The sequence below is a fragment of the Erythrolamprus reginae genome, chromosome 1 (assembly GCF_031021105.1).
Source record: "Erythrolamprus reginae isolate rEryReg1 chromosome 1, rEryReg1.hap1, whole genome shotgun sequence".
In the NCBI taxonomy this organism is placed as follows: domain Eukaryota; kingdom Metazoa; phylum Chordata; class Lepidosauria; order Squamata; family Dipsadidae; genus Erythrolamprus; species Erythrolamprus reginae.
The window spans coordinates 96,299,464-96,310,007 of NC_091950.1; the positions used below are offsets into that span (position 1 = coordinate 96,299,464).

Genomic DNA, 10,544 nt, shown 5'->3' on the forward strand with positions numbered 1-10,544 from the left:
AGTGTCCCCTAATCCCAGCTACTGGTAGTAGGGATGTGAATATTCAATGTGTTTCTAAAGCATTCACACAATTTAATTGGCTTGAATTTTTATTATCATAAAGGAGGGATAATAAGGGAGAGAGGCGGCATACAAGTCAAACAAACACTTTCATGTAGTCCAGTAAATTGTATACAATGGGGAAACCAGTCAGCTCCAGATATTGCTTATGAAAAAAACAGTAGGGAAGTAATTGAAAATAAGAGTATATTTCCCATACTGAATGTTACTCAACACTGACAGGAGCAGGCTAGCATTCCTGTAATAGCAGCAGACAAATAAGACAACTGATTTTGCTATATCACTTAAATCATCCAATTGTAACTCAAAAGTTATGCACAACGTGACTTTAAATAACTCAAAAGTTACCGTAAAACACTTACATTTGTAATTCATACTTCTATCAAATGCATCATTGTAGAAAAGTGCTATTAAAAATATTCATTTTGTTCTTTAACATAAATGAAAATGTACGTGAAGAAAAATATTTAAAATATGTAGTCAAACTTTCTTAAATCTCCTTGTGTAATTCATGAATCTAATTTTTAGTCTAATTCTTTATCCATTCACTTGAAGACGCTCCTAACTTTTATTCAAGCAGGATTAATTAAATTTAAGAAATTTTTTGTTAATAAACTCAACAATTATTCCAGCTAGCATTAGGCCATTCAGTAATTTCCAAAAACCTGCAGCAGCACAGCGCAAAATTTACAATGAATTTTTGTGTTTCACAAATTATCTGAATCATTTGCTTGTTTGTGGGGTAAACATTGCAACTGGCTTAAATATCCCATCTCTGTTTAGCAGCTGGAATTAAAAAAGATGACACACAATCTATTAAATTGAAATTGATAGCTATCAGCCTTGGAAATGGAGCAAATAATTGCTCCATTTGCTTGAAGATTGCCACAACAGCAAAACCCATCTCTTAATTCACATGCTTTTTTCAGAATAATTTGGTATTTTGGATCTTAAAAGGTATATAAAGTCACTAATCTCTGCTGCTTCTTGTTCAAGTGGAGAATGTAAGTTAAACAGTTAAGGAATGGAGCAGGTAGGATCACCTTTGCCCGATTTTGGAAAGATTCGGGACCCTCCCAGAAAGCACAATAATTAGCAAAATTTATGAATATGCTGAGATGGATAGGCTAACAATTGCCTTGTGAGGCCTGAAAGACTCAAGAGTATTTTGAAATATGGAATAGATGGTATCATTGGATCGAGCATAGAAAAACAAAATAAAAATAAAGAGTTAAAATAGAAGCATAACATGTAATTATGCATATAGAAAAATATTTTAGCTATTGTAATAATATAATATCAGTACAATATGTCCAAAGATATAAAATGTGAGGTAACTCAAAAAAAGAAGATGCAATGATGTAACAATGCACAATCACTTATTGTATTTATGGTATTATTGTATTATTGTTTTTGCAAAGGAGACTGAAAATTAATAAACTCTTTTTTTTTTTAAGGGAATGGAGCAGGTATGAATGATGGAAGGCCTGCAGAGGCAATGGAGTGCAGAGCAACCGAAAGGGCAGAGATAGAAGGTAGGAAGATTTGATTGATTGACTGATTGATTTGATTTATAACCCGCCCAACTCCTTCCGGACTCTATGCGGCTTACAACAGTATAAAACATAGAAACATAGAAATATAGAAGACTGACGGCAGAAAAAGACCTCATGGTCCATGTAGTCTGCCCTTATTCTATTTTCTGTATCTTATCTTAGGATGGATATACAGTATGTTTATCCCAGGCATGTTTAAATTCAGTTACTGTGGATTTATCTACCAAGTCTGCTGGAAGTTTGTACTACTCTTTCAGTAAAATAGCATTTTCTCATGTTGCTTTTGATCTTTCCCCCAACTAACTTCAGATTGTGTCCCCTTGTTCTTGTGTTCACTTTCCAATTAAAAACACTTCCCTCCTGGACCTTATTTAACCCTTTGACATATTTAAATGTTTCGATCATGTCCCCCCTTTTCCTTCTGTCCTCCAGACTATACAGATTGAGTTCATTAAGTCTTTCCTGATACGTTTTATGTTTAAGACCTTCCACCATTCTTGTAGCCCGTCTTTGGACCCGTTCAATTTTTTCAATATCTTTTTGTAGGTGAGGTCTCCAGAACTGAACACAGTATTCCAAATGTGGTCTCACCAGCACTCTATATAAGGGGATCACAATCTCCCTCTTCCTGCTTGTTATACCTCTAGCTATGCAGCCAAGCATCCTACTTGTCGGTAAACAATGTCGGTTGGCGGGCCCCAGGGGAAGAGCCTTCTCTGTGGCGGCCCCGGCCCTCTGGAACCAACTCCCCCCGGAGATTAGAACTGCCCCTACTCTTCCTGCCTTCCGTAAACTCCTTAAAACCCACCTTTGCCGTCAGGCATGGGGGAACTGAAACATCTCCCCCTGGGCACGTTTAATTTATGCATGGTATGTCTGTGTGTATGACTGTTAGTATATGGGTTTTTTAAATATTTAAATATTTTAAATTTGTCTGATTGCTTATGATTTGTTTCTACATGTTGTGAGCCGCCCCGAGTCTTCGGAGAGGGGCGGCATACAAATCTAAGTAATAAATAAATAAATAAATAAATACTTGCTTTCCCTACCACCTGACTGTACTGTTCACCAATCACTACCCCTAAATCCTTTTCTTCTGAAGTTTTTGCTAACATAGAACTGCCAATACAATACTCAGATTGAGGATTCCTTTTCCCCAAGTGCATTATTTTACATTTGGAAACATTAAACTGCAGTTTCCAGTTTCAATATATGAAACCATAGGCAGATGGGTGAGAGTTGAAGTGCCTAGATTTTGATTTGTGGGAATCAGCGTGCAGCAATCATTTAGCATGGCTGTAATTTTGAATAGTCAATGAACAAACCATTAATAAAATGCTTGTAGTCTAACAAGAGAACTACACCACCACCTGAACAATATAATTTGGTGCACAGACCTTGCTCCCATATTTTGGGATCCCCCATTGGGCTTATGCATTTCTGGACCCAGTTTGGTTGATTGGTGGCAAAGCAGTGGCAGAAATCACTCACGGATGGGGGAAAATCAGGGAACCTAATGCATGGCCAGTAGAAGGCAGAGGTGGGAGGAGTACAAATAAAAACTTTTCTTTCATCATGCATTTAGGCTGTTCTTGCTTTAAACTGCTGGCATAGACGTCTGGCATTTGGATGAGAAAGGTATGTTTGACCTTTCTTTTAGTTGTCAGTTCTTGGAAAAAGACCTTTACGTTCCTAAATGTTTAATGTCAGGTATTGGTAAGATTAAAAACCGTCCACCCTGTAGCAGTCTGCTAATTCACCATTACAAGACAATCCTACAGCCTACAAATAGGAGGAAGAATTCACCATCGGTAATATCTACATCTACAGTCTCTCCAAGGTAAAGATTTAATATTTCCCGTAAATCTTCTTTCTGAATTATCAGCATCGGCCCATTATAAACAGACAAGGGTAGATGTTTACTATCACATTAGCTGCAACCCCACAGATATTAACAAAAAGAATGTAACCCTCAGGCCCAGCTTTCTAGTAAATTGCTCACGGCAGTCCTATTCAGCAGGATAAACTGCAGCTGTGTTACAGAGTTGCTGACAACAAAACAACTTGCATTAATGGAAAGAGCCTTCACCTGGAGCTGCAGAGTCATCCTGGGCTTGGAAATGTCATCTCTTGTGCATTACCATTGATTTACACAATTCCTGAAATGATTGAAAGCTTCTGTAACCAGTACTTGTGGGGCACATGGCCAACAGAAGGAAGGGCTACACTTCAGGGATATACATAGCAATTTGACAGTCCTCTTCATTTACTAATTTACTACTGATAAGATACCCTTTCTTTGCTTCCCTGTTCTGTACTGCAGGCGCCACTGGGTTATTTCCCAGATAGTCACAAACTAAAAGCAAATCAAGCCAGGTCCTAGTTCTTTAATCTATTGCCAAATAATATTTTAAACTCAAGGTAGGCTTAAGTTTCTAAGTTGCCATCAAAGAGGTGGATAAAAAAAATGATGCTTGAGAATATAATTGCTGATAAATCCAGGATGGATGTTTATTAAATACGGTAGGTGAAACTGCAGCCTTCCATAAATGGTATCCTCTTGGAATTCCCAGCTGGCTAGGAAACATAGAAGGTGTGGTTAAATTTAACAGACAGTTCTTTACTTTGATTTCTTGCAAAAGCAGCCATTTCTTATCCCAACAGTCTGTTGGGTGAAGAAATAGAGAATGAGGGTGCATAAGACTCCCTCCCCCTTGTTGGCTCTGGCCCAGCTCCTGCCCCAAGGAATGTGGAGGAGGATGCAGGGGAAACATCAACATGTCATAGGTCTGTTTTATTGCCGACAGAGTCAGGGAGTGAAGTTTCCTCGGAGAAGAAGAAGGTGGGGGTGACTTGGAAGAGGGGAGTTTGGCAGACAGCCCAGGAGGAGATCAATCATCCTTATCCTCCCTGGATTCTGAACAAGAATGTATGACACATCCACCCATGCGTAGAGTGATGCATAGGAGACAACAATTGAAGGATTATTACAGGAGATAAATGAGGCCACCTGTGGTAGGGTGGGGCTGCTGTAATTAGTGCTACAGATAAAAGAGCAGCCTGCTGTTTTAGCCTCATGGCAGTTTATCTGATTCATAGTTTCGTCAAGATCGTGGTTTTTTGCTGTTCAAGATTGTGTGTGGGCTTTCTGGACTTTAGAATTGGACTCAATTTCCCAGTTATTGGGTGAGCATTTGGATTGCATTTAACCTGTGCCTTGTGTGTACCAGAAAATCCCTTTGACATTTAAAAAGGGAGCTGTTTCTGTTTTTCTGTTGATAAAGACTTTTGGGTTTTCCTTCTATCGTGTGGTGTGTGTCTTTCTGGACTAATTACCCTGTAATTACGGGCGGTTGAGACATGCAGGCAGAACACCCCCCCCCTAAAAAAAAAACCCAACAAGAGATAAAGAAGCCTTTTCATTCTTTAGGAAATGTAGTGAAGGAAGGAAATCAGTGGATAGAAAATTTCAGTGACCCTTTTCAGTTGGGTTGTGCAAACAGTACAACACTGATTGCACTTCTTTATCTCTTGGTGGCCTTTTATACCACAAATCATGATATCATTCTGGTTGGCTCAGAAGTGGCGAGCATACCATATTACTGCAGTTGTTATTATTATTTCTTCCTTTACAGCCAATTTCATTTGGTGCTGATTTGGAAGAAGATACCCAGCCCCACACTTGTGGTGTGGTCTCTCAGCATTCTCCCCCTCTTCCTACTGCTATGCAACATCTATATGAAGCTGTTGGTTAAGCTCACCTACTAACACCAGGTTAGGTATCATCAGTATGTTGATGAAAACCAGCTTTAGATATCAGTCCTAGGCTGACCAAGCAATGCCATATACAGTATTAGTATCTTGATCATGCAGGACTCTGATTGGGGAAGAAAATGTTTAGGATCAATCCTAGCAAGATTATGGATTGGGGGGGGGGGGCTACCTTCATCTGGAATGTCCACCAATAATTCTGGATGATATTCCCTTTCCCAAAGAGAACTGGTTTGTTTGATACTTATCTTTTGGGATTACAGAGTTGAAAATGCAAATGGATCTTCAACTTTCAGTAATGAAAATCAAAGAGCACAATGAAAATGCAAGGGGAATACATATGCTAATTTTGTACTAATTTAAATCCTTCATGAACCTTGGTGATATTAAGTAAATGTACTGCTTTTTAGACTCACAAATTTAACTCTACATCTGTACAGGGTGTCCAGGGGGAAGGCATTTTGAAATTCCCTGGTATTTCCCTGACATTTCCCTGTAACTTGCGATCTAATTAAGCACGGCCATAGATGACATCATACCAAATGGCTAAGCCATTGAGAAATATCGGTAGCTGAGGAAGCAAGTTGTTGCCAGTTATGCTCATTTTTGTTTGACTCTGCCAGGCAGCACACTCCGTTTGTTTTTTTACATGATTGTTCCTGACTTTTAAACATTGTAATAGTTTGTTTCCCCCCTGATTTATTCCATATTTTTAATGAATTCCCTGAAAATTCCGATATTTCCTGAACTGCCGATTTCCCTGATTATTCCCTGAATTCCGTTTTCCAGGTTTTCTGTAAATCCTGTCTGTAAAATTATTATTATTATTATTATTATTATTATTATTATTCTATAATTATAATTATATAAATTATTATTCTATAATTATAATTATATAAATTATTATTTATTATTTATTATACTTGTATGCTGCCCTTCTCCGAGGACTCGGGGCGGCTCACAAAATACAATACAATAATAATATGCGTACAAATCTAATAGTTAAAATTATAAACTAAAACCCCCTTATATTTAAAAAAAGTCAATTAACTCAATCACACCCACACATAACATTTCGTGGTCAGGAAGAAGGGTGGGGCATGCTGTAACTGCCCCAGGCCTGAGGACATAGATAGGTCTTAAGGCTTTTGCAGAAGGCGAGGAGAGTGGGGCAGTGTGAATCTCTGCAGAACTGGAACACATGAATTCCAACATGCATTTTTCACCACCAGGATTGTTACTTCACACCAAGTATTGAAACAAAATTGATTGATTGATTGATTGATTGATTTGATTTGTATGCCGCCCCTCTCCGTAGACTGGGGTGGCTAACAACAATAATAAAAACAGCATATAACAAATCTAATATTTAAAATAACTAAAAACCCTTATTAAAAACCAAACATACACACAAACATACCATGCATAAATTGTATAGGCCTAGGGGGAAGGAATATTTCAATTCCCCCATGCCTGACGACAGAGGTGGGTTTTAAGGAGCTTACGAAAGGCGAGGAGGGAGGGGGCAATTCTGATCTCTGGGGGGAGCTGATTCCAGAGGGCTGGGGCCACCACAGAGAAGGCTCTTCCCCTGGTTCCTGCCAAACGACATTGTTTAGTCGACGGGACACGGAGAAGGCCAACTCTGTGGGACCTAACTGGTTGCTGGGATTTGTGCGGCAGAAAGCGGTCCCAGAGATATTCTGGTCCAATGCCATGTAGGGCTTTATAGGTCATAACCCACACTTTGAATTGTGAACGGAAACTGATCGGCAACCAATGCAGACTGCAGAGTGTTGGTGTAACATGAGCATATTTAGGGAAGACCATGATTGCTCTCGCAGCTGCATTCTGCACGATCTGAAGTCTCCGAACACTCTTCAAAGCTAGCCCCATGTAGAGAGCGTTACAGTAGTCGAGCCTCGAGGTAATGGGGGCATGAGTGAACAACAATGCTGAATCCTGCATCAACAATGTTCATTTGACAACAGCTAGCATTGTTGTTGAAGAGATTCCTAGTTTAAGAAATTCCTTTAATCAAAGGCCTAGTTTATCACAACCAGAAGCAAATATACAGGTAGTCCTCACTTACTGACAGCAGTTGTGATCTGCAACTCTACTTCTAAAAAATCTGGTTGTAATGTGAAAAATGATGTGACAGTGTCTGAGCTACAATGGCAATTTGTCAATTCCAGCTGCAATCATTAAGTGAATCATCATTGGTCATTAAGTGTGATTTCATGCGAACACGATTTACATCTTCCTGCAGGCTTCCCCAATGAGTTTGCTAATTGGAAGCTGGCAGTAAAGATGGCAAATGGGGATCATGTGCTATAGGATGTCATGACTGTCTTAAATCTCTGTCAGATGCCAAGTGTGCAAACTGAGATCATGTGACTGCGGGGAAGACAACTGCAATTTCAATATCAGTCATAAGCTACCTTATTCAATACTTTGACAGACAGAATGGTCAGTAAGTGAAGACTACCTATATATTATTCTCCAAGGCAGGGGTTCCTAAAATTGTTGCCATCACAAGTCCCTTAGTGCAGTCTTTCCCAACCTTGGCAACTCGAAGATATTTGGACTTCAACTCCCAGAATTCCCCAGCCAGCGAATGCTGCCTGAGGAATTCTGGGAGTTGAAGTCCAGATACCTTCAAGTTGCCAAGGTTGGGAAACACTGCCTTAGTGTTATCTTAATGTAAAGAGTTATCCTAAAAATCCAATACCCCCCCAATGAACAATGAAAATAATACAATGAAACTTCGGGAAAGCTGCATTTATAGTTATAATGTAACTAAAAAGCTCATTCACACATTCCCCCACCCCACCCCAAATTCTGTAGCCAACTCCTAAAGAGAATTATCTCTTTTTTTTAAAAAAAAATTATTCCTTTATAAACTTTTTTTTAAAAATACACAAAAGAAAAAACAAATAAGACATTATGCAATACGAACCAAAAATTAAATATACATGTATTCCCTCGATTTTCGCGGGTTCGAACTTCGCGAAGTCTATACCACGGTTTTTCAAAAATATTAATTAAAAAATACTTCAGTTTTTCCCCCTATACCACGGTTTTTCCCGCCTGATGACATCATGTCATTGCCATACTTTCATCTGACTTTAATAAATATTTTTTAATAAACTTTAATAAATAAACATGGTGAGTAATAATCTAAATGGTTAGCAATCTAAATGGTTGCTAAGGGAATGGGAAATTGCAATTTAGGGGTTTAAAGTGTTAAGGGAAGACTTGTGATATTGTTCATAGCCAAAAATAGTGTATTTACTTCCGCATCTCTACTTCGCGGAAATTTGACTTTCGCGGGCGGTCTTGGAACGCATCCCCCGTGAAAATCGAGGGAACACTGTACATCTATACCTTTAAGGTTATTTTATGGTACATATATCAACTAGTATTTTTCACTTATTTAACTATTTTTGCTTATTTTTACTGTCATTATAATTTATATATCTCTAAGGATCTTAATTATAACACCATTACTTATATATATTTCTAAATATTGATATAATCTAATATTATATTCATTTGTAAGCTGCCCGAATCCTCGGAGAGGGGCGGCATAAAAGTCCAATTAATAAATAATAAATAAATTTGTCCTTACAATGTTAATACTAATTTCCTAATGTTTAATATATTATTTTATTTCCTTCTGTCAAGCCACTCATACAACTTCCATGTTTTATAATATTCCAAATCTTCTTTCTCTTTCAGTTCAACAGAACCATCTCAGTTTGGGAAACTATGCTGTAGTCTAGAGTCTAGGGTGAGCTATTCCCCCAAATCAATAAGTCCAAAATCTAATAGGACCTATCTCCGAATTGATCTCTTTAAAAAAAAAATCCCATGAGATACCTGGCCCGACTTCCCATTTATTTTTAAGCCAGGTGTCCAAGATTTTAAACATAGAAACATAGAAGATTGACCACAGAAAAAGGCCTCATGGTCCATCTAGACTGCCCTTATACTATTTTCCTGTATTTTATTTTAGGATGGATATGCATGTTTATCCCAGGCATATTTAAATTCAGTTACTGTGGAGTTACCAACCACGTCTGCTGGAAGTTTGTTCCAAACATCTACTACTCTTTCAGTAAAATAACATTTTCTCACGTTGTTTCTGATCTTTCCCCCAACTAAACTTTTAGGGTGTTTGCTTTTAACCCAGAGACCGTGCAGTTTATAAGCCGCGGACTTCTAAATAAAGACAGACACGCGATCCAGTCAGAGAGAAAGACTTTCCAAGGGAGCAGAGTTAGCGAATAAGACACCGCCCGTGGACCATTGTCAAGCAGACGGCTCTTGCTTATTATAGCTCCAACTATTGCTTCCCTTTAGCCCAGGGCGCCACCAACCCACGTGCCAGTCAGTGCTGGCAAAACGGGAGAGGGCTTCTATTTTTACGGTAAGGTTTCTCAGGGACAAGAGACTTTCCCCTAGCAGCCTCTGGTATCATTCCCTCGTCAGGCCGTTCCCTCACCATTTATTTATTTTTATGTGTTAAATTAGTATGCCGGCTTACAAACAATAGGCATAATAAAACAATGTGAACAATAAATTATAGCAATACAGGTACTACTACTAATAATATACTGTATATGTAAACTCTCATTCATGCAGTCACACCACATGCGCTCTCTCTCTCTCTCCCAGGAGAGGATACCCTATACTGTATTAGACAAGACACCTGCTGGGCATCCTCGTCAAAGCGGGGCAAAACGGCATCCCCGGCACATTTCCCCCCCTCCTCCCCCCCAAAACAGCCTTGGCCAAGGTCCTCCACCTAGCGCTTTCCTCATTAACCCCCCTCCCTCTGCAAAAGCCAAATTTGGCGGCAGAGTTTGGGACCCCCTGCTCGCCGAAGAACAGCCACCCCTGAGAAAGGAGCACCGCCTCAAACGCCGGGGCAACCCCGTGCAAGGAAAAGCCTGTGGCGACCTGCAATATTCCACCACCATCCCCCTGCACGCGCGCGCGCAATACTCACGCCCGGCGACGGCGCGCGCCTTCCTCTCCAGCCCTTAAAAAAAAAAAGTTCTTCCTTTCTCCACACCTCCTCCGGCGAAGCGGAGCGCGCGCCCGCTAGCCCGGACCTCCTCGCGCTCGGCTCATTCCTTCCACTCTGGGCTG

The 10,544-nt window shown here is 39.6% G+C and overlaps 1 protein-coding gene across 1 annotated transcript in view; it reads right to left on the reverse strand.

Annotated features, from left to right (window-relative positions):
* LARGE2 (LARGE xylosyl- and glucuronyltransferase 2) overlaps positions 1 to 10,462 on the reverse strand; it is a 78,097-nt gene extending 67,635 nt beyond the window's left edge. Inside the window, exon 1 of the mRNA XM_070760299.1 lies at positions 10,402 to 10,462. The gene's annotated coding sequence lies outside the window, so the exon portion shown is untranslated. The remainder of the gene's footprint in view (positions 1 to 10,401) is intronic.
* Between the last annotated feature and the right edge of the window lie 82 nt (positions 10,463 to 10,544).